Here is a 20,814-nt window from a genome sequence, read left to right as displayed (position 1 = left end):
AACCAATCCTTTGAGCTTGGGCTGGAGGTTGTCGGTGGTGGTTCTTCCTGCTTTGCTCTGGGCTGCCTGTCCGACCCTTCAGCCTCACAGAAAGCCAGCTTGGCTCCCTAATGTCCGTAAGAGCTTGAGGGCTCCTTCCGGGGTGTCAGAGCTGACCTTTCTCTATTGGTAGGAGCAGTATCGTACAGCCGGCCTCTATCTGTCATGCCCCCAGCTGTGTTTATGCCTCAGAAAGGACCACGGGGGCCTACTCGGATGTAGCGGTGGAGTAAAAGCAAATGAGCTACGACTGGTCTCGTACTGATACTGATGGCCGCTACTCTGCCGCATTTATTCCTAGCACCAATCATTATCTGTCACCGAAATGCAGATTTATACAAGACGTCTCGAGGTTCATTACGAAGAATGACTGCTCCAACATATAGCCAGCAGCTCATTAAGTTAAAGAACTGTCCATGGAAGCAATTTCATTGCAGCTTAGGAAAGATTAATCCTGAGACTAAAGGTGCTCAAATCCCTATCTTATCCTCCTTCCTCACTGGTCCACATCTGAGGCTAAGCTTATTTGTCCTAAAAGATGGCGATGAAAGCTCCCAGTGGGTTGACCATGTTGTTTTAGACCCTTCGTGTAATGACCTGATCAAACATCCCCTGTGCTCATGGGCTGACAAGCATCACAACAGATCAGACCTCATTCCACTTCACTTCCCGTCTTCTGACTCGAGTGACAGATCTAGCCTGAGTCTGTGATCTGGCTGTCCTCGACTACGTGGGGAGATCAAAGAAGGCAAAAGCATTTACATAAAAGATTATGTATGAGTTGTAATTAGTGCCAGGCTCAGCAGTGACAACAAGAAAATATGGGATTTTTTATTTTTTTTTTTTTTTTTTTGGCTGGAAGATGAAACGAAGGTGGGGTGAGATTTATAATAACCAGGTCTGAGCTCCAGCATCACATTTTTAATTGAAGAAATCCCCGAGGAGCGTCCAGCTTCTCCAGGAGCACCTGACTCAGAAAAGTTAGATTAGGATTAGTCTTATTAATTTTTGTTAATGCATTCATGCACATTCGTTTTTCTCCAAGATAATTAACGTGTTTTACTTTGATTGCTGGCCTCCTAATTTCATATGCCCAAGTGTACTGCTCCAACCCTGGCAATTCATATCTTTTGAACACCACCCCCCCTCCACTCCCCCCCATGAAATTAGGTTATTTCTTCTTCCAGATTCTATTCAAAATCATGCGCAGTTGTATTACATCAAGGCGCTATGTTGTAATTTCGAGTGAGTGATGCAAGATTATTCCTTTAGGCAAAAATGTATTTTTTCCCCTCTCTTTGGTACAGCGAGTTACCATATTTATTGCATGTGAAGAATTCTTTCTGAGGATGTGTCAATTGGCAGAGCTGAAAAAGAAATCTTCTTAATGTGTCTGTGCTACAGCATGTCATTAGAGGCAATTTCTCTGGCACAAAGAGGGTCAGCGGAGGGGGTCACATTGTTTTGTGCGCTCATTGGACTATTATCTCAAATTGTGGAAGGAGACGATTTTTGAAATTTCATTTTAATCGTTACAAGTAGCTCGGGCGAGGGGGGAAGTTCATCCCGTGCACTTGTGGGGGAAAAAAAAAAAAGGGCGCTATTTTCTGAAATTAAATGGGACCCCCTCGGATGTGTGCACCTTATCTTGTGGTAATAACCCAGCACGTGCATTACCGGGCATTTACAGCGGCGAGGCACAGGGGCTTATCCTCCTTGTAGGAGGAGCTGACATTTACTCTGAGAATTCACCTTTGGCTTCTGCCTCTGGATTTATGATATCACTCTTATCTACATTCCATCGCAATTTTTCATTACTGTTGCCGATGTGTGCCGTTCTGTCAGGGCTTTCCCTCAGACCAGGGACTGAGTCGTCCGAACACTTTGCTTAGTTTTTATTTTTAAGTGTTGTGAAGCTGTGCACTGACATTCCAGACGTTTGCATTGCGGATTCTCTTGTGATGCTTTGGACTTGCAGGCAGTCCGTATGGCTGCGACGATGGAACAGTCAGACCCTTCGCTTTAATTAATGTTTCACCCGAGTTGCTCCAATTCTGTCAATCCCTAATTCCAGGAGGGATATTATCCTTTGCCTGTTAATAAGTTTTTAAACATCTTTTCAATTTGCTTGGGAATATGTAGAGATTTGCTTAACATGTTTAATAGATCTACACCACTACCCTCATTGGAGAAAGTCAACAGACTTGCAGGCTTGATTTTTTTATTTTTTTATTTTTTTCCAGTAAATTTTTCTTAGCCAGGTTGTCCTTTTTCATTTATTTTCAAGAACGAGGCATACTTGAGAGCAACGTCCTTGGACATAAGTGGTCTCTGAAACAGAGGATGTACCGAGAGCTGCTTTAGATTGATGATAGTTTGACAGCGCTTTTTTTTTTTTTTGCGAGGCAGGGCCAATCACCTGAACTAGCCTTGGGTTGTCTAATTTCTTGAAATGAATGTCATGTAACAAATCGCTCGCAGTTTTTTGGGGAGGTGGTGGGGTGGGGGGGCATAGAGAGAAGCTGGATTCCACCCCAGTGGGCACACATGATGTTAATGCTCCCTAATGTCTGACAGCACACAGTCTGAGCAGCAGTGGTAATGAGGGAAACACTTGAAATACACATAATTCCTCCAAACATGCACTCTCTATTAGACGGATCACGTTGGGTTGCTTCTCTGTACGGGTCTGAACTGAACGGCGATGATGAGCTAACCGGAGGGCTCTCGAATGAAACGAGGCATGTCACATGGACGACAACAATCCCACATTTTGTACTCCCTTTGTGAAGGATTCAATCATCCAGTAATCAAATTTGTCAACTCAATTTGTGAATTTTCAGAGATTAGTCTGTTAGTATGTGTTCTTCATTCGTAAAAAGTTGGGTAAAAAAGTAATTTAGGGCTTTTAATTAAAGGGCACACCATTCACTTTAGCTGTAAACTGGAGAGATTAATCCACTGGCGAGAATTCGACCTGCACCTTTGGCTGTAAATGAAGTTTTTTAGACTTTAGACAAGGACAATTTCAAGTCAAAAGATTTTTTGGTGTATCTTTATCTTCTGCAAGTTACCAAACGCATATTTGCTGGGAAGCTTCTCTTGCAAACTTTGATATCAACATGCCAAAGGAGACCAGCTGCAGCCCACCCAGGTTCACTGCGTGTTTTCCTCACACTGATGTTGCTGTAGCCTGAGGTCTTAACGTGGGCCTCTGGAGGCAAGGTATCTCCGGTGCGGAGACAGATCAGCGGAGACAGGGAACACTTGGGAAGACGGATACCTCAGCCAGGCGCCTGCTGCCATTTAACAGCCTCGCTCTGCTTTGAACTGACATTTCTGTTTCACCGGCTCTCCGTCCGACCGGTCGCCCCCGCTCTGCTGCTGTCGCCGCAAACTTGTGCACGGGAAAACGCGCGGGGAGTCTGGATGCGATAGCGGGGAAGGAAAAGCTTATTCCGAAGTACAAACAGAAGCTGTAGCCTCACAGTGCCCATGCCTTTGAGTTGTCCTTCCTCTGCAGTCGGCCCTGTCCTGGGATTTTTTGGAGAAAAGTGCAATGCAGCCCCGCTCCCGAAGGGAGACGGACGAGCCTCACGATCTCCCCGTGGCCAAGCCAGGTGCTTCTTTTTGAATCGTGGGGAGGGAGAGGGGGGTGCACAGCGCGTAGCTGTGTTACCATGGGAGGAAGGATTGACATGATAACATGGCCTACCGGCTCCCCAGCGCCACCAGGCAGCGCGACCACACAGCTTAATCCTCCCTCCGCGAGGGCAGAGCTGAAACACTCATTCCCCTCCTCGCTCAATCCTCTGTCAAAACAAGGGGGTTTTTTCAGCCACGAGGGGTGTTGCATCCCTCTCAGTCCCTGCCAACGGAAGCGCTACTGCTGCCTGCCAATGCCGCGAGGAAAAAAGAGAATACCCAATATGCATATTATTCTAATACTAGCCGTCAGTGCTTGGAATTACTCGGCATGATAGCATAATGAATGCGGTGCCTTGTAGGTTTATACATAAAGCTAGTTTGCCACTTGGATGAATAATTCATAGGAGCCCAGAGGCAATGAATCAACCAGGCAAGTACGAAGAAAATTAGCTACCAATTAGTGTTTATTTATGGGCGTAGTGTGTTTTACTCTTAATCCTGACGGCGAAAAATATAAATATATATTTGTAAAGTAAAGTTTCGTTGACCGCTTTGACCTTGGTGCTACAAATGAGCAGATGGCAGGAGAGAACTTGACTGTCGGGTGAATCAGATGCCCCCCCCCTCCCGACTCCATGCCCCCCCGCCGCCCTCCCTCCTTCAGTTGGGTTATTGGACTCTCTGACTCCTGCCTCAGCCGGCCTCCAGACATACAGTATCAGAGTCAGCCTCTCAAAGCAGATTGATTTCATCTCTCGACACATGATGTGTAAGGGACTTTGTTGACTGAAGGGATGTGATGTGAGGTTTTGATGCTGCCACCAGTGAGCTAAACCTCTGTCTCCTTGGAGCGTGCAGCCCCCCCATCACCACCCACCCGCCCGCCACCCTCCTCCTCCTCCTCCTCCTCCTCCTCCTCCTCTTCCTCCACCCCCCCTGGCTGTTCCTAGCTCAGCGCACTGGCAGCCTGCCCAGATACATTGGTAGTCGTTAGTTGTCACTGGAACGATGTGACACTTCGCTCTGATTCGCGGGGACTGTTGTTGAAAGTGATCGTTCCTGCCAAGGAGAAGCCCTCGCCACGGATAAATGGACACTGAACAGCATGTGAACAGAGAGATAAAAATGGCAGAGAGAAAATATACTAGTCAGCCTCGGAGTGCGGCTCGGCTCCTCAACGCCACAATCTTTAGGGCCAGCGAGTTTTGCAGAGCAGAGAAACACAGATGGAGAGTTTGTGGGTGTTCCTTTCTTACTATTGATTTTTCCATTTAACTCTCGTTATTTAGTAAATAAATAAATAAATAAATAAATAAACAAGAGATTGAATGCCTCTTAAAATTTGTGAAAAAGTTAAAAATCTGTTTCTCAAGGTCAGTCGGTAGAGAAGGTATCTCCAGCCAATTCAGTGAAAGACAGACATGAGTGTAAGATGGGTTTTTTATAAGAATCTGACACGCTGTCGACAGGAGGATAAAGGAAAGAAGAAGAAGATGAAGAAAAAAAGAAAAAAACGCTGCCAGAGATTCATGAGGATAACTCCGCGGCGCCCGCGCTCCCACTTTCCTCCCTTTGTAAAGCTTTGATTGTGAGGAAATGTGCTGCTATGGACGTCTCGTCTGAAGTGCTTTTCATGAGCTCTAAATGTTGAGTTTCTGAGCTGAAATGAGTCAGACATTGTGTTGGCTAGAAGATGAGGGAGGCCAGGTGACAGACAATGTCTCGGCTCGCTGAGACTCGCGGGATGAGCGCCGGTCGTGTCTTGAGTTAAGTTTTAACAAGAGCAGGCTGGAAATAACTGAGGCCAATTTAAAGACTCCTAAGTGCAGTTTAGACGTAATGCTGTTGGAAGAAATATGACTTCAGGACCTCTTACCTGCAGAACGGGTGCTGCTCTGTACTTTACTGGACACTGAAGGAGTTTTGTGTTGTGTATTTTCCGCTGCAACTTGATAACTATGGACAACCCTTACCTGTAGATTTCCTGAAGAATGTTTTTGAAGCACCGTGTGGTACGTCTGGCCGTCGCCATCTTGACTGCGTCTGACTTGGCTAACCCACGGCTAATTTAAAATCTGGACAAAGAGGTGAAGCAGAAATGAGGCGGGTGGGTGACCATGCAACTGGGAACCTGAAATGCCACCCGCCTTTTACTCAAGGCAGCCTCCTTTATTTATGCATATCTTTAAGCTTTGATATGATCTTAATGGGTGGGTTATATAAAAATTATGTTTTTTGTGCTAAATGTTGGAAGTTGCTGCATGGTTTCACTCCAGGTCTAATTTCTAAATTGGTTTCCGGTGACTTTGTTGTTAACCCGTATTAGAGGCAGTTTATTTGAACACATTATTATCAAACTGCATTATCACTTATGCAGTTTTTTGCAAAATCTTTGGTTGATTAGACATTTTTTATAAATATATATATATATATATTAAATTTCTTTGAACACACATGAGTCCAACATATTTTAGTAAAAGGATAAGGGATAGATTAATATTGAATGCAAAATAATAATTAATATTTATAAATGACACTAGGCTGAGGTTAATATAGAACACATATAGTAGGTGGGGGGTCCCTACTTAAGCTCTCCATCAGTTTGGGCTCCTCTGCCTGAAAAACACTGAAGACCTCTGATTTACAGTTTAATATTTTATTTCTGTGCCTTGCTTTTATCAGACTTACTTAACCGAACTGTGGGTGTAAGAATAGCTCGTCCCTCTTAAAAACTTCTATTACTTGTAGCACTGGCTGCATCTTCGTTGCATCAAACTGTTGCATCCAGGGACGGGTCACCACAGGTTTACCAGCAACGTGGCGCAGAGTATCAAAGGTTTGAGTAAACGGCTTAACGCAAATCAGGCCTTAACGGCTGTGTGGCCCGCAGCCAGATTACTCCGTACATGCGAGCGTAACTGCTGTGTTGCAGCACCACAACAAATTGCTTGGGGTTTCTTGAACGCTGTGATTAGAGTGGTGCTAAATTTCCTCACAAAACATTCGTCCTGTTTTAGCCGTTCTCGCCAAAATCGTGTCCCTCGATTGTGCAGAATAAAACTTGTGGACTTATTTTAGTATCCCTCTGTCACATTCCATGCTATGGAGCTGATGTGATTCTGCATGAGTCATGACTTACTCCGCTATCGCGTCTTCTACTGGAATTTCAGAGAAGACAGCTGTTGTCACAAGCCATTGTGGTTTGTTCCATCAGACTGATGTCTAAGTGCCTATGTTGTGTTCTCAGCCAGTAATTAGCCACAGCCCTACAACCCCGATAACGCAATTATATCTGTGGCTGCTACTTTTCCTCCACACCCACAGCAATAATGAATGAACTGCAGGTTAATGAAATGTGTGTGTGAAATGGAGGATGCGGCTTGAAAAGTTTCACACATCTAATTCATTAAAGACCTGAAGCCGTGGGCACAATTCCAACAAAAAAAAAAAAAAAGATTGCTCCCGTACTAAATCTACCTCTTACTTTGCAACTTCTCATCTTAATCATTAGAAAATGAAGCTTGTGAATGTCAAAATGAGGCACAGGTTGTTAATTTTATGCATGAGATGGATAATACATCTATGCGCCTGTCTTCTTGAAAATACAGCTTAATGTTCATCTTCTCCCTTTTAAGGAGCGAATGCTTTCCAGGCGCCAGTTGTCATCATATTCAGATTTGTCATTTAGAAGTTTGGGATGTCTGCCAGCTCTCAATCTGTTGGATAAGTTCTGGTTTTGTGCGTTGTTTGTTGTTGCATATGGTTCAGCCCAAGTTGCAGTCAGAAAGTACTTCAGAATCTCCGCCTGCATTTGGAATAAGAACTGTTTTAATTGCCGGGGAGTGTAATTCAGAAGCTTTCACGTCTGCAGCGTTATTTATTTTACTGCGATGTCAGGTCAGCACTGCAGATGGTCGTAGTGTAAAATTCCATGTCGGCTTTCAACTTAAACATCTGGGTGTTGGAGTAAAATCCAGAGCAGCTCTTGCTGACCATATTTTGTGAAATCTCACCATGTACTTTTTCAGATTCACCTCGCCATCTGGACCAGGCTACGCAAGGTTAAATTAAGAGCTTCGTGCTAAGTTTCCGTGTAGTCGCGAGTGGGAGATAACTTTTCTCACAGACTCTGTCTGATGAGACCAAAATCATTGTTAAAATTAATTTCTGTGCGACTGTGTACGCAGAAATAAAGGAAAGGAACCACGTTGCTCTTATCATTCCCTCTTATTCCACTACTGTGCTGTTTATACCTATAGATCACACCAATCCAGCATTACATTACGACCACCTTCCTAACATGGTGTAGGTCTCCCCTGTGCCTGTTAGTGGGGGGGTCATCTGTGAATCATCCCACAGATATTTAATCAGTTTGGGTTCTAGTGTATTGGGAGGGCAGGTCATGTGCTGTTTTAAATGTTATTTTTTTCTGGAGGTGCCTGGTCTGATCTCAGTGGATGGTACATGTCTAATAACATCCACATTAATACCAGGTCCAAAAGTTTCCCAGTGGAAAACTGAATTGTCACTGGTTTTAATGTTGCAGCATCTTTTTTTTTTTTTTAATTTTTTTTAATTTTTTTATCAAAACTAACCTTGGTTTAGATTAAGAAAACAGAACCACCTGAGGAAACATGTTGAAAACCCTTTTAAATGTGAATATTTTCCAGATGGTTAGAAATGTCTTGGGGTTTATGGAAAAGTGTTCTTTTACAAACTTTTGGCTTTTTGGAGACTTTCCATTGAACTATTAGTTTCATATTTCCATACATGTGACGACCAAGACAACATAACAAAACTGAAAGCCCACTGACCATCATCTGATGTGTGATCTGATGCCATAGGCACAGGAACCTGCTCTGTAGCCCATAGGTCTTCAACAGGGGGGTCTGTGTAGGTAGGGGGTCACAAAATCTTTGGTTGATTAGATTTTTTTCAGATTTTTTTTATTATTATTTTTTTTAATTTTCCCTCACAAATTTTAATTTCTTTAAATACATGTTAACATCCAGCATATTTTAGTAAAGGGATACATGGAGGCGCGGAATGAATTATTAAACCTGTGTATTATTTGAATGGCTTAATATTGAAAGCAGGATAATAATAATGATGTATAATTATAATTTTCACTAGGCCGAGTTTAAAATATAACACATATAGTAGGTAGGGGGTCCCTACTTAATCTCTCCATCAGTTTGGGGTCCTTGGCCTGAAAAACGTTTGAAGGCTCCTGCTGTAGCCAACAATGTAGCCTGACGTGCAGTTTCTCTTCTATACATCCAATTACTCCATTACTCGTGTGAGTGCAGCTTCTCTCCTAGTCTGTGCGCGGCAGGAGCTTCTCCATCCCCACCTGTAGCAAAAGGTGGGATGTGGACGGAGTTTGACACTCTAGCAACACAGCAGCATCGCACATCTGGCACTGACACTGTTACTGAAATGCGTTGGTACTCAGAAGAGAAGACAACTGCACAGGATGCAGACTCACTTCTATGGTGGAAAGTTAATGAGCCAACATTTCCCTCTCTGAGCAAATATTATACTTATTATTACATTGTTGCTTTTGTGTACTTATTTTACTCAGCTGACTTTGTAGCAGACTTATTTTCCATTGCTGTTGTGTTGTTTACTTGGTTATAGTTGTATTTGTGTTACATTGTTCCTTTTTCTTGTTTTGCACCAATGACTTTTTTCTAAATCGGCTGTGTTTAGTGAAAATGGAATTGCTTAAATTTTATACTGTAAAATTGTTAACAAGTTAAGGTTTATTCGTCTAAATATGTGTCCTGTATTTTATCAGAATCACAATAACTAAAGTGAAAATTACAAAGTTACTCAATGATCATGGCGTTTCAAGAAAAAGGATCGGTATCTGCGAAACTTACCTGGTTGTTATTGTTTTTGCTATTCAGGAGCCATGACTTAATTTTAAGAGTATCTTTGATTTGAGTGTTAAATATTTTATCACCTTGTCTTCCTCCCCTGTCTCTTCCTTTATTTATAAATATATATATCTTCATTCCGAGGTTCATGACAGTGATAACAGCCCCGCAGCACATGCATCTTGTCCCTTTTGATGTCTGTGACATTTCTGAGGCCATGTCAGAATAGCCTGGACGTGGCAGCGAGCGCTGCAGCAGTGTTGGGGTGTGAAGAAAGGCTTTGGCAGCTCTCCTTGTTTTATGATTGATTTAGCTCTTCTGGCCAAACTGATATAGGTCAAAGCGCCGGTGGGATGGTCAAGAAGAGCGGGCCCCTCAAAGTGATGGTTGAGCGGATGAGACGTTTTCCTCAAATGTTAAGAGTATTAAGAGTATTGTGACCTTCGCCGTAGTTCAGACAGCGGTGCTTTTTTAGAAAGTCTTGAGGGATCGGATTGACAGATTGACAGATGCCACTGTTTTAATGAACGTTTAGCCTGCAGGTACTTAGAATAAAAGTTGATCCAAACTAGTGTTTCGTCTTTTTTTTTTTTTTTTTATTGCCTGAGAGCGTTGAGAGGTTCAATCTTTAGGAAATAACAGTACATGCAGTAAATTGCTCTTCATTTCAAATGGCATTTCAAGCTGAGACAATGTGAAGTGTGTGACTAGCACCTCGTTTATTGCAGAGATCTGTTACATCTGATGCAGCAGTATATAATTACTGCCCCATATGCTGCATGCAGAACTCAGATTACAGAGCCCTTCACTGCTGATGACGTGTAAACCGGAACCTGCTGCCACATTCAATTAAGGGGATGTAAATGTCACGGAAACGTTTCTATTGACTTCCACTTACTGGGCAGACATTTGCTTTTATGTACTTCACACGCAGACTAAGTGCTATTTTTTTTTTCTAATCTATCTGAGAAAGCTTTAGATAAATGATAGATCAGTCACAATGGAGAAATGTTGGCGCTGACCAAGCCCAGAAGAAGAAGACACATTTTAAATCTATTTTAAGCCTCTTTGTTGGTTCACTGTTGCCTTCGCCGTCTGTTATTGGTTTCCAAAGCGCTCGGCAAATTTGCACTTGAATACATGATGATCTTTTTTTTTTTTTTTCATTCCTTCTGTGCTGTTAAAGTGCTTCTAGACAAGGAGGTAATGATTATGGCAGTCAAAGAATCACAATGTCGAGATACATGGAGTCCTGACACGCTCCCTGTTTAGTTAAGTATTTGTGTAGTGAGTCAGACTAATTTGACCTAATTTACCAAATTAATTGTGTTATTTGTTGTGGTTACTTGTTGGCAAGGTCATGTGTGCAGCATGAGTTATCTTTTGGGGTACTATTTCTGATGCATTTTGCGTCTTTTGACATATATGTTGGACTGAAATGTCCTTCAAATCATGGTGGGGGTGATTGGGAGATGCCTCATCACAACCTGCTTTAAAGTGCTTCGTATCACGTGCACCTAAACCAAAATGTTTTGATTTGAACACAAACCAGTGAATGTGTTGGAAGTCTTTTCGTTTTGGCCCCTCAGGGCCACCGTAGTTTCGCTTCAGTCCACACGTTTCTTGTACTCACTGGTCCTGACTTCACCAATCTCCGCTGTAAATTTCCTCCTCTGTCCGGCTAGAATGTGCTTGCACTATGACTTTATACGGACGTTTGTCACAATGTTAATGAAAAAACCTGCAGCGTAACGAGAAATCAGCAGACGGCTGCATTGCCTGAGAAGTTTGTGTGCCCCAGACTAATACCTGCAATCATTCACCTGGATGCCACACTAGCTAAGCTGTAATATTCTGCTGCAGTGGGACACGACATGAGCTGAGACTGGAACCTCGAACCCTCCCAGATGAGCTCCCCCGCAGGAGCCTGAGATCCATCTAAAACATTAAAGGTTCCTCTGAGCTCTGTGATGTGCAAGGTTTTGATGGGACACTTAAATCAGAAAATAGGTCAGTCATAAAATAATTGAATTTAAAAATTAATATTATTAATGAGACTGGGAATTCCTTTGTTTCCTTAACTTATTCATACCTCTTGACTGTCTGAACTGATAACAAATCAACTGAAAAGTCTAATTTGTTATAACGTTGGTCCGTCGCTCAGCATGCCTGCATTATTACTATGCTGCGTTATTATAAGAGGGTTAGCTATGACATATTTTGATATGTTTATCTCGTTTGAATGGTAAAATAGACACCAATATACTAGAACAGGAAAATGCAATTGTTATAATAACCAGAGTCCAGATTCTACTTTAAAAAATTTAGACGAACTGGCTGGTAGATTTAAAATAAAAAAGTTCTTCTCATCATGTTCACAACATGCTGACTGACTTGTACATCACATCCATAGATTAGAAATAGATACGCCTCAGTCCAAAACACCAGACCTGCGTCAGGGAAGATTTCTTGGCAAGAGTCAGACGAGAAGATCGATACCACTCTTACATTCGTACAGTAAATACGAAGCTAGAGCCAGTAGTCGGTTGTCTGAACATAAAATGGTTGTGTCCAAAGGTAATGATATCCACCTGCCAGCTCCTCTGGAGTCCATTAATTAATACATAACATCCATTTGTTCAATCCATACTAAACCATTTTGAGGTTGCCAGGCAACCATCGGACACCACCAGGAAGTCGGCTAAAGGTGTTGATGGGCAGTGTCCTGTGCTAATGTAAGCGAAGCTAACTGACTTCTCACTCTTATGATACAGATATGAAAGAGCACAAATAAGCATACCTACTCAAATGACTCCTTATGTTTTGCAGAATATGTATTTTTTGAATAACCTGAAGTTCAGTTGTATGCTCACACAAGGACAATAAACAATCTTGAATCAGTGACGTAGCTACACAGATTTAGTTGTATCAGACATGTTCTCAGTAGACAACCCGAGTATTAAAAGTCCAAAATGTCTGATTCAGGCTTCCACACTATGGTGTACAACCCATATACCTTGAGTAACACAATAGTGTGAAGACGGTGTCACCTGGCTAGATTGAAACGCAACACAAACTCCAACAAGGAGGCACTTAATTAATCTATAACTTTATGTTTGACATGGTTGTTTGACGTGGTTCATCCCTAATTAGAAACAGACCTCCTGCCAATAAAGCTGTGATAATGGGTGCCATTTTGACACAGTGGAAATTGACTGTAATGCCATTTACGGAAATAGCTTTGGGCTACCAGGACCAAGTCATGCGAATGATATAATATTAGCAGCCTCACATAGGAGAGAAATGTCACGGTAAATGCTGTTGGTGAGCTTTATTGGTCTAATTATCTGCATTGTCGGAAAATGTCACGGCTGTAAGGACCGAGGCTGTTGTCAAACACGGCGAGACACAAGATTCTTCCCACTTGTTTTGAGATCCATACACCGATCGGTGTGCAGACTTTCCCGAGCACAACAAGAGCTCCGCACATGCTGTAAATTTAAAAGCTGGCCTCATACGCCTTCCGCACAGGCTCCCCATGACCCAGGAGGATTAAACCGGGCCATGGGGCTTTTCTTTCAGGTAGCTGATTTATGGGGCTTGAGCCGAGAGACAAAGGGGTCTGAATGTGTTTGAAGTGTGCAGGTGAAGACCCTAAGATGGCGCTTTGAAAAGCCTCCCACTGGGATTGAAATCTCTTCAGCCACACCTGTCAAGGCGAAGCTGAGATCCAGGACATCCACCTCCCACCTGTGCACCGTGTCCACATTCTGATCAGGCGTTCCGAGCTCGACCCGGCCGCGTGGCGAGGGACTAAATGAACTGAATATGTGATTGACAATATGTCGCGGCACAAAAGTAAAGTAATGATATTTCATCAAGCCGATAATTCCGGCCGAATGCACACGCTTTGCTTCGTGGCCTAGATTTGTTCTCTTCTCAGGAGGGATAGATCCAACCTTTCTTCCATTCTTCTACATTTTCTAATTAGCTTTAGCGACTTCCTAATTCTTTGACATTCAACCTTGAATTATTCCCTCCTCCACACATAAAAACAAGCATTTGTTCCAGTTCTGGAAAACCAACAAAGCATGTTAATGTTCTTGTTTATTCCATGATCAAACATAATCATTCTCTCCTCTGGAGGAACTCTCCCTTTGGGCTAATTTCTGGCATTGTTATTTGCATGTTTGACAAATTAGAGTCTGGGAAACTCGGTGAGAACGGGGAGAAAGATACTGATACTAACATTAGCATTTCATCCCATCCGTGTTTCAGTGTTGAGGCAGGATTCAAAGGTTGGTTGACTTAGCAGGTTTTGTGAGGATTGAAGGTTTTCGGTTTAAAGGGTCGTCCACTGCGGGATGGTGCGGTGTTGTTTTTTTTATTGGAGTGAGCCAGAGGCTTTTTAGCATCAAGCACAGGCTGTGCTCTTATTCCTTCCAGAGGGCTCCCTGTCCAGGTGTGGATCTATTTTTCAGGGGAAACCAGGGATTTCTCTCCTCTCTTATGTCTTTCATTGATTGAAGCCCAGGCCAGTGGCCCATCTCACCTGGATCAAATGTGAAACCAAGCTGGAGGAAGTTTTAATTTCCACTCTTGCAGTATTGAGCCAAACCCGTGTTGTGAATCAATGCAGAGGGTTCCTCTTTAAACCGTCTTCACAGGTTCTGCAGCTCAGCACACACATCCACAATAGCAGGGAATACGCAGCAGGACCTCAGCCGACAAGCGTTCTTACAGCTTCTCCTCACCCCTCAAAATCAAAATGCATCATCTCCTCCACGATGTTTCAACTTGCGCAACAAATAAACAGTAATTTTAATAAAGCCTTTCATGCTCAGTCACCGTGTTATTTCTGGGGGCATGTTGTACACCGGAAAATGAGAAGCCAAACAAGCCTATTTCTCTCTGTCATTCAGTGTATCAACAGGCATTAAACTGAAGAGGAAACAGCCTTATTTTCTCTCTCTGGAGGGCAGAGGCACCGAGACAGACAGACTGTAGCTCTCTCTGTTTATAGGCACGAGAATGAGGATGCCTGGGACAAGCAATTGTTAACTAGCACTGTTGCTGTCAAGTCAGAATGAGGATGTGCCAGAAGCCAGGCTCTGTGTAAACGAAACACTTTGCACAGCAGGTGTTTGTCCTCAGTCAGACAAATGCGATAAAATCTGATCCTAAACATTCTTGCTTCTGAGCAATAGCCCATTCTCTTAGCCGGCTTCCCTGCAAGCTGTGACTCAAATTAAAAGGAAATCGCACGTTGTTTGGTGCCATCATCACCGGATACGTCCATGCCGACACACTCGGAAGTCCTCATTTTTATTACTTAGGGGAGAAATGACAATAAGGATCACGCACGTCTCCGAGCTAGATTACATATTCATCTTAATTGGTGTCTGGCAGGTTATGCGGAATGGAGATGGATTTGAAGCCATTTGCTGGAAGTTCTTGACAGGTGCAGTGGAAGAGAACGTCAAGCCCTGTGCCGGCGTACATGGTTTGAAAATCATCTGTCAAAATTTTTGCATATCCAAGGAGAAGGTTGCCTGTCATCTTCGATGTACATCTAACCGTGCACAAGGGTGTATTTGATCAGGAAGCATGTTGTACTCCTGGTGTAAAGCACATTCATCAATTTGATACTTGGTTGACATGATTTTTTAATGAGAGTTTTTTGAGCTGAAAATAGTGCCAATGATTGCTGTTTTTTTTTTTTTTTCAAATAAGAAATCCATGCATCCTATTTAAAAAAAGAAAACCTAACCATAACTTAAAAATATTCTCCTTCTGCCCTGATATCTTCATTCCGTCACGCTAGACGTGGTTTGTCCGTTTTGTTTTGCAAAGAATTGCTGACAAGAGCACGGCTCAGCCAGGCAGATTATCAGCCGAAATCTCCAACTCCAACTTCTTTATTCCCCTTCGAATCAATGTGGTGAACAGCAAGACGTGATTGATAATGATATTGAGATTGATTGTCTAAATCCCTTCCCACAGTTCAAAGTCCCCAAACAGATAGTATATATACATGCAATTCAGTGCAGAGATAGAACTTGGCAGGAGCTGCCAATAGATAAGTGAAATAGGGCCAGAGTGAAAAGGCCTATCAGTCCCTAAGGGGCTTAGCTGCAGGATTCTGAAGCTCTAAACTGGCCGTGGTGGAGGGAGATAGTCGACATTGGTTTTAAATTACCCAAGATTGCCTTGTGGTTTCTGTCTGCGGGGACGCCAGCAGACAAGATGTTTGTTAAAACAAGTGCAGACATTGAGGCAGATTGGGGCGAAGGGCAGACCTGAGATTTCCTAGCCCAGCAGAACAGGTTGGAAGGCTGGTAATTGCAGAATTGGCAGAGGGTTTAAGGAGGTCTTGCAGCAATGATATCTGCCACTGGGACTGAAGCGTTGCTGGAGAAGGGCTCAGTATCCTCTCTGGGAGGGTAGACTATCAGATGCCATACTAATGACACTGCTGTTCGCGTGCTTCCTTTGTAACAAAATTACCGTGTAGAAATTTTGCCATCTTACGTCAGGTGATCGAAAAAATGCAAATATTAATGCTACAGAGATAATTGGACATGTTGGGAAATTCTTGTACTCCTGCCAAAGACTGATGAGCGACTTCTTTGAGTCACTGCATGGCAAGTCATAGCGACTACTGGAAATTGTCTTGCACATAAACCCGTATTAAACCTGGTCTTTTTTATGGCTTTAATTAGGAAAAAGGAATTTCAAGAAAGCAGAAAAATCCTTGTATCAAAAAAGTACATCTTATGTTTTGTTCAGAGACAAGAACTTTGTACTTATTTTAAGAGTTTTCCAACCCTAACCCATAACCCATTGGCAGATTTTTTTCTTAATGCAAGATGATTCGATTGAATATAAGAATATTTTGCTCCTTCCTAGTAATGCTGTTTTTGCAGTGTCAGAGGAGAGGAGACTCCAGTCTTTATGCTAAGCTAACTCGCTGCTTCAAACTTTCATGATCTGACTTCCAACAATAAACGAATATGTGCTCCTGTGCTAAATTTTATGCTAAATAATTTTATTTTTATTAAACAACAGGCAAAAAATAACAAATCTCTTGCAATGAAATTTTACAGAAGGGTAACCTTGCAATAGCGCAGCGGAACATGTTTTTTATTTAATGCCTCACGGCACATCTGATTTTCAGTTTACTATTTTTCCCCCTTAAATTCCTCCTCGCACTTCTTCTCTGGCATTCTGAGCGCTGTGTACACAGCACTCCGCTACAGTACCAAACTTTCACACACGCCGCTTTTAATGCTGAAAGTTTACTTTTGTTACAGGTGCAATAACAAAAGGCCTTTTAAGTCTGACTTGAAAATCTTTAGGAGAAATTGGCTCCAGCATTGAGGGTTTGAGGTATTGATTCTGGCCTCTGGCTCAGTCCAGGAAAAGATGGATAGATTTCTTTGAAATGCACTCTGCGTGAAAATATAAAAACTATTGTGTGTTCTCACTCAGGAATAAATTGTTTCATGACATATCGAGGGCCACCTTTTTAGCTTCAAGCTGCTTGCTTCTCTTGAAAGGGGAATGTTGACAGGGTGGAGCACATTCATCTGTACTCCCAGACTACCCACACCTCATAGAGGCTTTTATTGAAAGTTAAATCTCCTTCAGAGAGTTGGCACCCTCGCGTTGGGATATCTATTTCAGCAGCTGTCGAGGCTGATTATATGGGGGTTGTGCCACACACTGGCAGCGATATAAACCTCCTACGGCGTGAGGGACTATTATGATACTATTGACTGATGCGTTCATCTGCGTGATTGTGCACGAGCTCTTGACTCGGAAGCACGCGTTTGTATCGATGACATGAAATGCGCGATCTTCAAGACATGTTGTTTTTTGATTTGTGCCGCTCACAATGATGAAAGGCTGCGCGTTTGAGAAGGCTCATAATGCCATGTAATTCGCGTGGGACGAGTGGCTTTAATGTTTACCTCAAGACTGAGAGGGTCAATAACAAGTTGCAGGCGTTATTGGAAAATTTCCCAATAGTGAAGTCTGACACTAAGGGCCTTGTGTAACAATCAAAGCAATGCAAATTGATTTATTGCTTGTTCACACTCTGTTACCCTGTTGTAATGGTACCCTGTCTTCACAGCAATGAGCAATGTCAATGAAAAAGCAAGTATGGGTTAGTTCCACCCACTGTTTTCAGATATTATCATCCATACAGACTCAGAGAACGTAGTCACTAAAAGACTTTACGGTGCAAACTGCATTTTCTGAAGTCTTTTAATTTCTGCCTTATCATTAGGTCACCATCTTTGTTCAAAAGGCTTATTTAAATAAAAATAACTTTTTTTATTTGTAACATAATCACTAGTTTTTGTTCATCGTTTGTTTCTTCTACCTTAAAATGTATGAAATTGAAAGCGCAGGGTTTCTAATGTCTTTTGTATTCAAATTAACTGAGCAACAAGAGGATCATTAATGGAACAGAACTGTTAATGATGTCTTTGAAGAGGATGAAGTTTCAAACTGAGCCCTCGCCCCCCTCCCTCAATTTTTCTGATTTATTATTAAACACAGTGACATTTAAAAAAAAATATATCTCAAAATTAAACAAGAAATGGGCCCCATGTTATGCATATTCTTTTTGAAGGCTTTTCTCCTCCTCGGTGTTCGAAATTCTCCCTCCACTCCCACTGACTCGGAATATATTTCGGTCCTCGCCCGGTGCCATCGATTTGAATATCAAACACCAATAAAAAGCCACCTCTTTGGGTTTGTTTGAGCTCCGCCATGCTGTGAGAGGAAGGTGGGTGGCACGGGGCGAGGGATCTTGGAACTATTGAGTCAAAATATTGATGCAACGGAGCCAGTCCCTGTGACGCTGCAGCCAAGGACTCATGTTAATGTTCTCCAACTTGCATCTTGGCAACACATTCATTTTTATTTATTTAGAGAGTAAGTTGACTGAACATGAAGTACATGCCTTTTTTTTCCAGCACTGCCTTCTTGTGCCTTGAGTTGCTCCGGGGAGGTGGAGGGTGGCCGCGACTTCATGTGAACCCATTGGGATTCTCAGAAAGTTTTTTACCCAGCCATTACATGAATGAGCAATTAATATTATGGGTTGCACAGGTTGCGTTGCCTGCTTCCTATACAGTAGGTGTATTCATCACAAATCTGCCTCCCCAGAATGATGAACTCTCACCCAATTATACAGTGGCAATTAACAGCTGTTAAAGAATGCTAATGAGCTTCGAATAATGCCTCAGGGAGAAAAAAAAGGGATAGCATATGGAAATATACAACTGGAAATGTTGCACGTTTTGACACATGCATACAAATCTGCAGAGAAAATCCTGCAGCAGCTCTGAATCTAAAAGTTGGAAGTGGAAAAATGTCATCTTTATACTGCAGCTTTCCCAACTGAGTTATCAGTGGAGAAGAAGGGATTTTTGACTGAGGTTAAAGTAGCAATATCTTTAAGTGGTGAGATGCAGATAAAAGTGATGCATTCGTAATTTTATTGAAATAACACTATGTGACATGCAACTTAAAGTACCTGTTATGCAGAATATTTATTTGAAAATGGTATATGTATATTTTAGATTGCAGGATTGATGCATCAGTGTGTAATTGGAGCTTTTGTTGTTTCTGCTACTTTCCACCTTTTAGGTGCAGATTTAAATTATTAGGACAAAATCCAAAATACATAAATAAAAAATCATCTTTTATAATTGGTTTAATTCATCCTGCCCCCAGCAATAGAAAAGGGTCTGAGAACATAAAAATGCAAAAACAGCTATTTCACATAGTATGTGGATAAATTATAATAGTACCATTGTTATGTTAGCTTCAGCCTTTGCCTTCTCTTTCTTTCTTTTGTTTCATTTTTATTTATTTTTTTAACTCCAGACATCTGGACTTGTAGCACCAGTTCATGCATGCACTAGCAACAATAGGACAGCAATGGCTAAAACACTATGTTTTCTGTATTAATGATATATTTTCTAAATGTTGAACCTCCTGCAACAAAGGACCATTGTTTGCTAATTGGCTTATGGAGAAAACAAACAAAAAAAAAGGTAGCTAAGGCGAAAATGATTTCAACACAGTTTACACCTTTTAATGCATGAAGAGGAATTTTTTTTTTAATTAATCAAATGAAATGCAATGTATGACGCTTCAGTTAAAGCTAATTTAGCCAGTTTTTGCCCACAAACAAATTCAACACAGTGAACATTTAGCTAAACAGTTAGTAGGCTACTTAGCTAGCATTAGCTTAAATTGGGTTAAACTGATATATTCTCAACTAACAATATAGGTTGTTTTGGCATTTTCACATAACTTAACTCTCGAGAATATGTCAGTCTGGTGGTTCTGCATGTTTTATTATCATGTTAGCTTCTCTTGTTAGCCTCTGTGATGTTCTCTTCCTAGCAGCTGCTGACATAGCAAATCTAGTGGTTGTTAGCTCAGATGAGGCCTACACATTTCATCCTAATACTGAAGAATTTCTAAACATTTTTATTTATTTATTTATTTTTGTTAAACCTGTAATACTTTGGCAGTCTCTCCCCTTTCTACGTCCACCCACTCAGAAAGACAGACAAAGCAGCAAATACATCATCAGCAGTTGCCCTGTGGAGCGAGGTATTAATTATCCTGTGTTCTCCTCATTTGGCCACTCATTTGCACATGTACTGTAAATGTCACCAGAGAGATAAATGGGAAAACAAAAACCCCGGCTCGTAGCCTTTATGCAGCAGAATGTCAGAGGGAGCTTGTAAGAGATGAGATATTGGTTTTGGCCTGGTGTAGATTCTGGCTCAAAGGACAGTCCCAGAGGCAATAAAATTTGTATGTCATCTGTGTTTAGAAACTTATTAGCAATATGCCAGCCAACATTTTCAGATTTGCTGTTTGGGTTCAATTCTGGCAAGGAGCAGGGCAACGTACAGTGCATCTATTATCAACAATGTAAGCAACGCAGTGTCACTGCGTAGTCATCTAACCTTCTCCAGACACCACAGTGTATCATTATATTTCATATTTTATTTATTTATTTATTTATTTTATTTTTTTACCCGGTATGAACTTTCCAGACACATATTGTTCTGACATTCATTTTTTTTGTATAGGTTTACGAGAGGATCGAAATGCACTTTGGGGGGGGGGGGCTCAACTCTCACATTCTCTGTGTGGCCTTTAAGGTGCCGTCGAATAAAGGGGTATTTGTATTAATCGATCACACGCC

General features: G+C 42.0%; 1 protein-coding gene across 17 annotated transcripts in view; it reads left to right on the top strand.

Annotated features, from left to right (window-relative positions):
• Window positions 1-20,814, top strand: part of LOC125010348 (receptor-type tyrosine-protein phosphatase mu-like) — a 156,290-nt gene that overhangs the window by 12,521 nt on the left and 122,955 nt on the right. The gene's annotated exons all lie outside the window — the stretch shown is intronic.

This window comes from Mugil cephalus, chromosome 7, assembly GCF_022458985.1.
Source record: "Mugil cephalus isolate CIBA_MC_2020 chromosome 7, CIBA_Mcephalus_1.1, whole genome shotgun sequence".
Taxonomy (NCBI): domain Eukaryota; kingdom Metazoa; phylum Chordata; class Actinopteri; order Mugiliformes; family Mugilidae; genus Mugil; species Mugil cephalus.
This window is presented reverse-complemented; position numbering and strand designations above follow the sequence as displayed.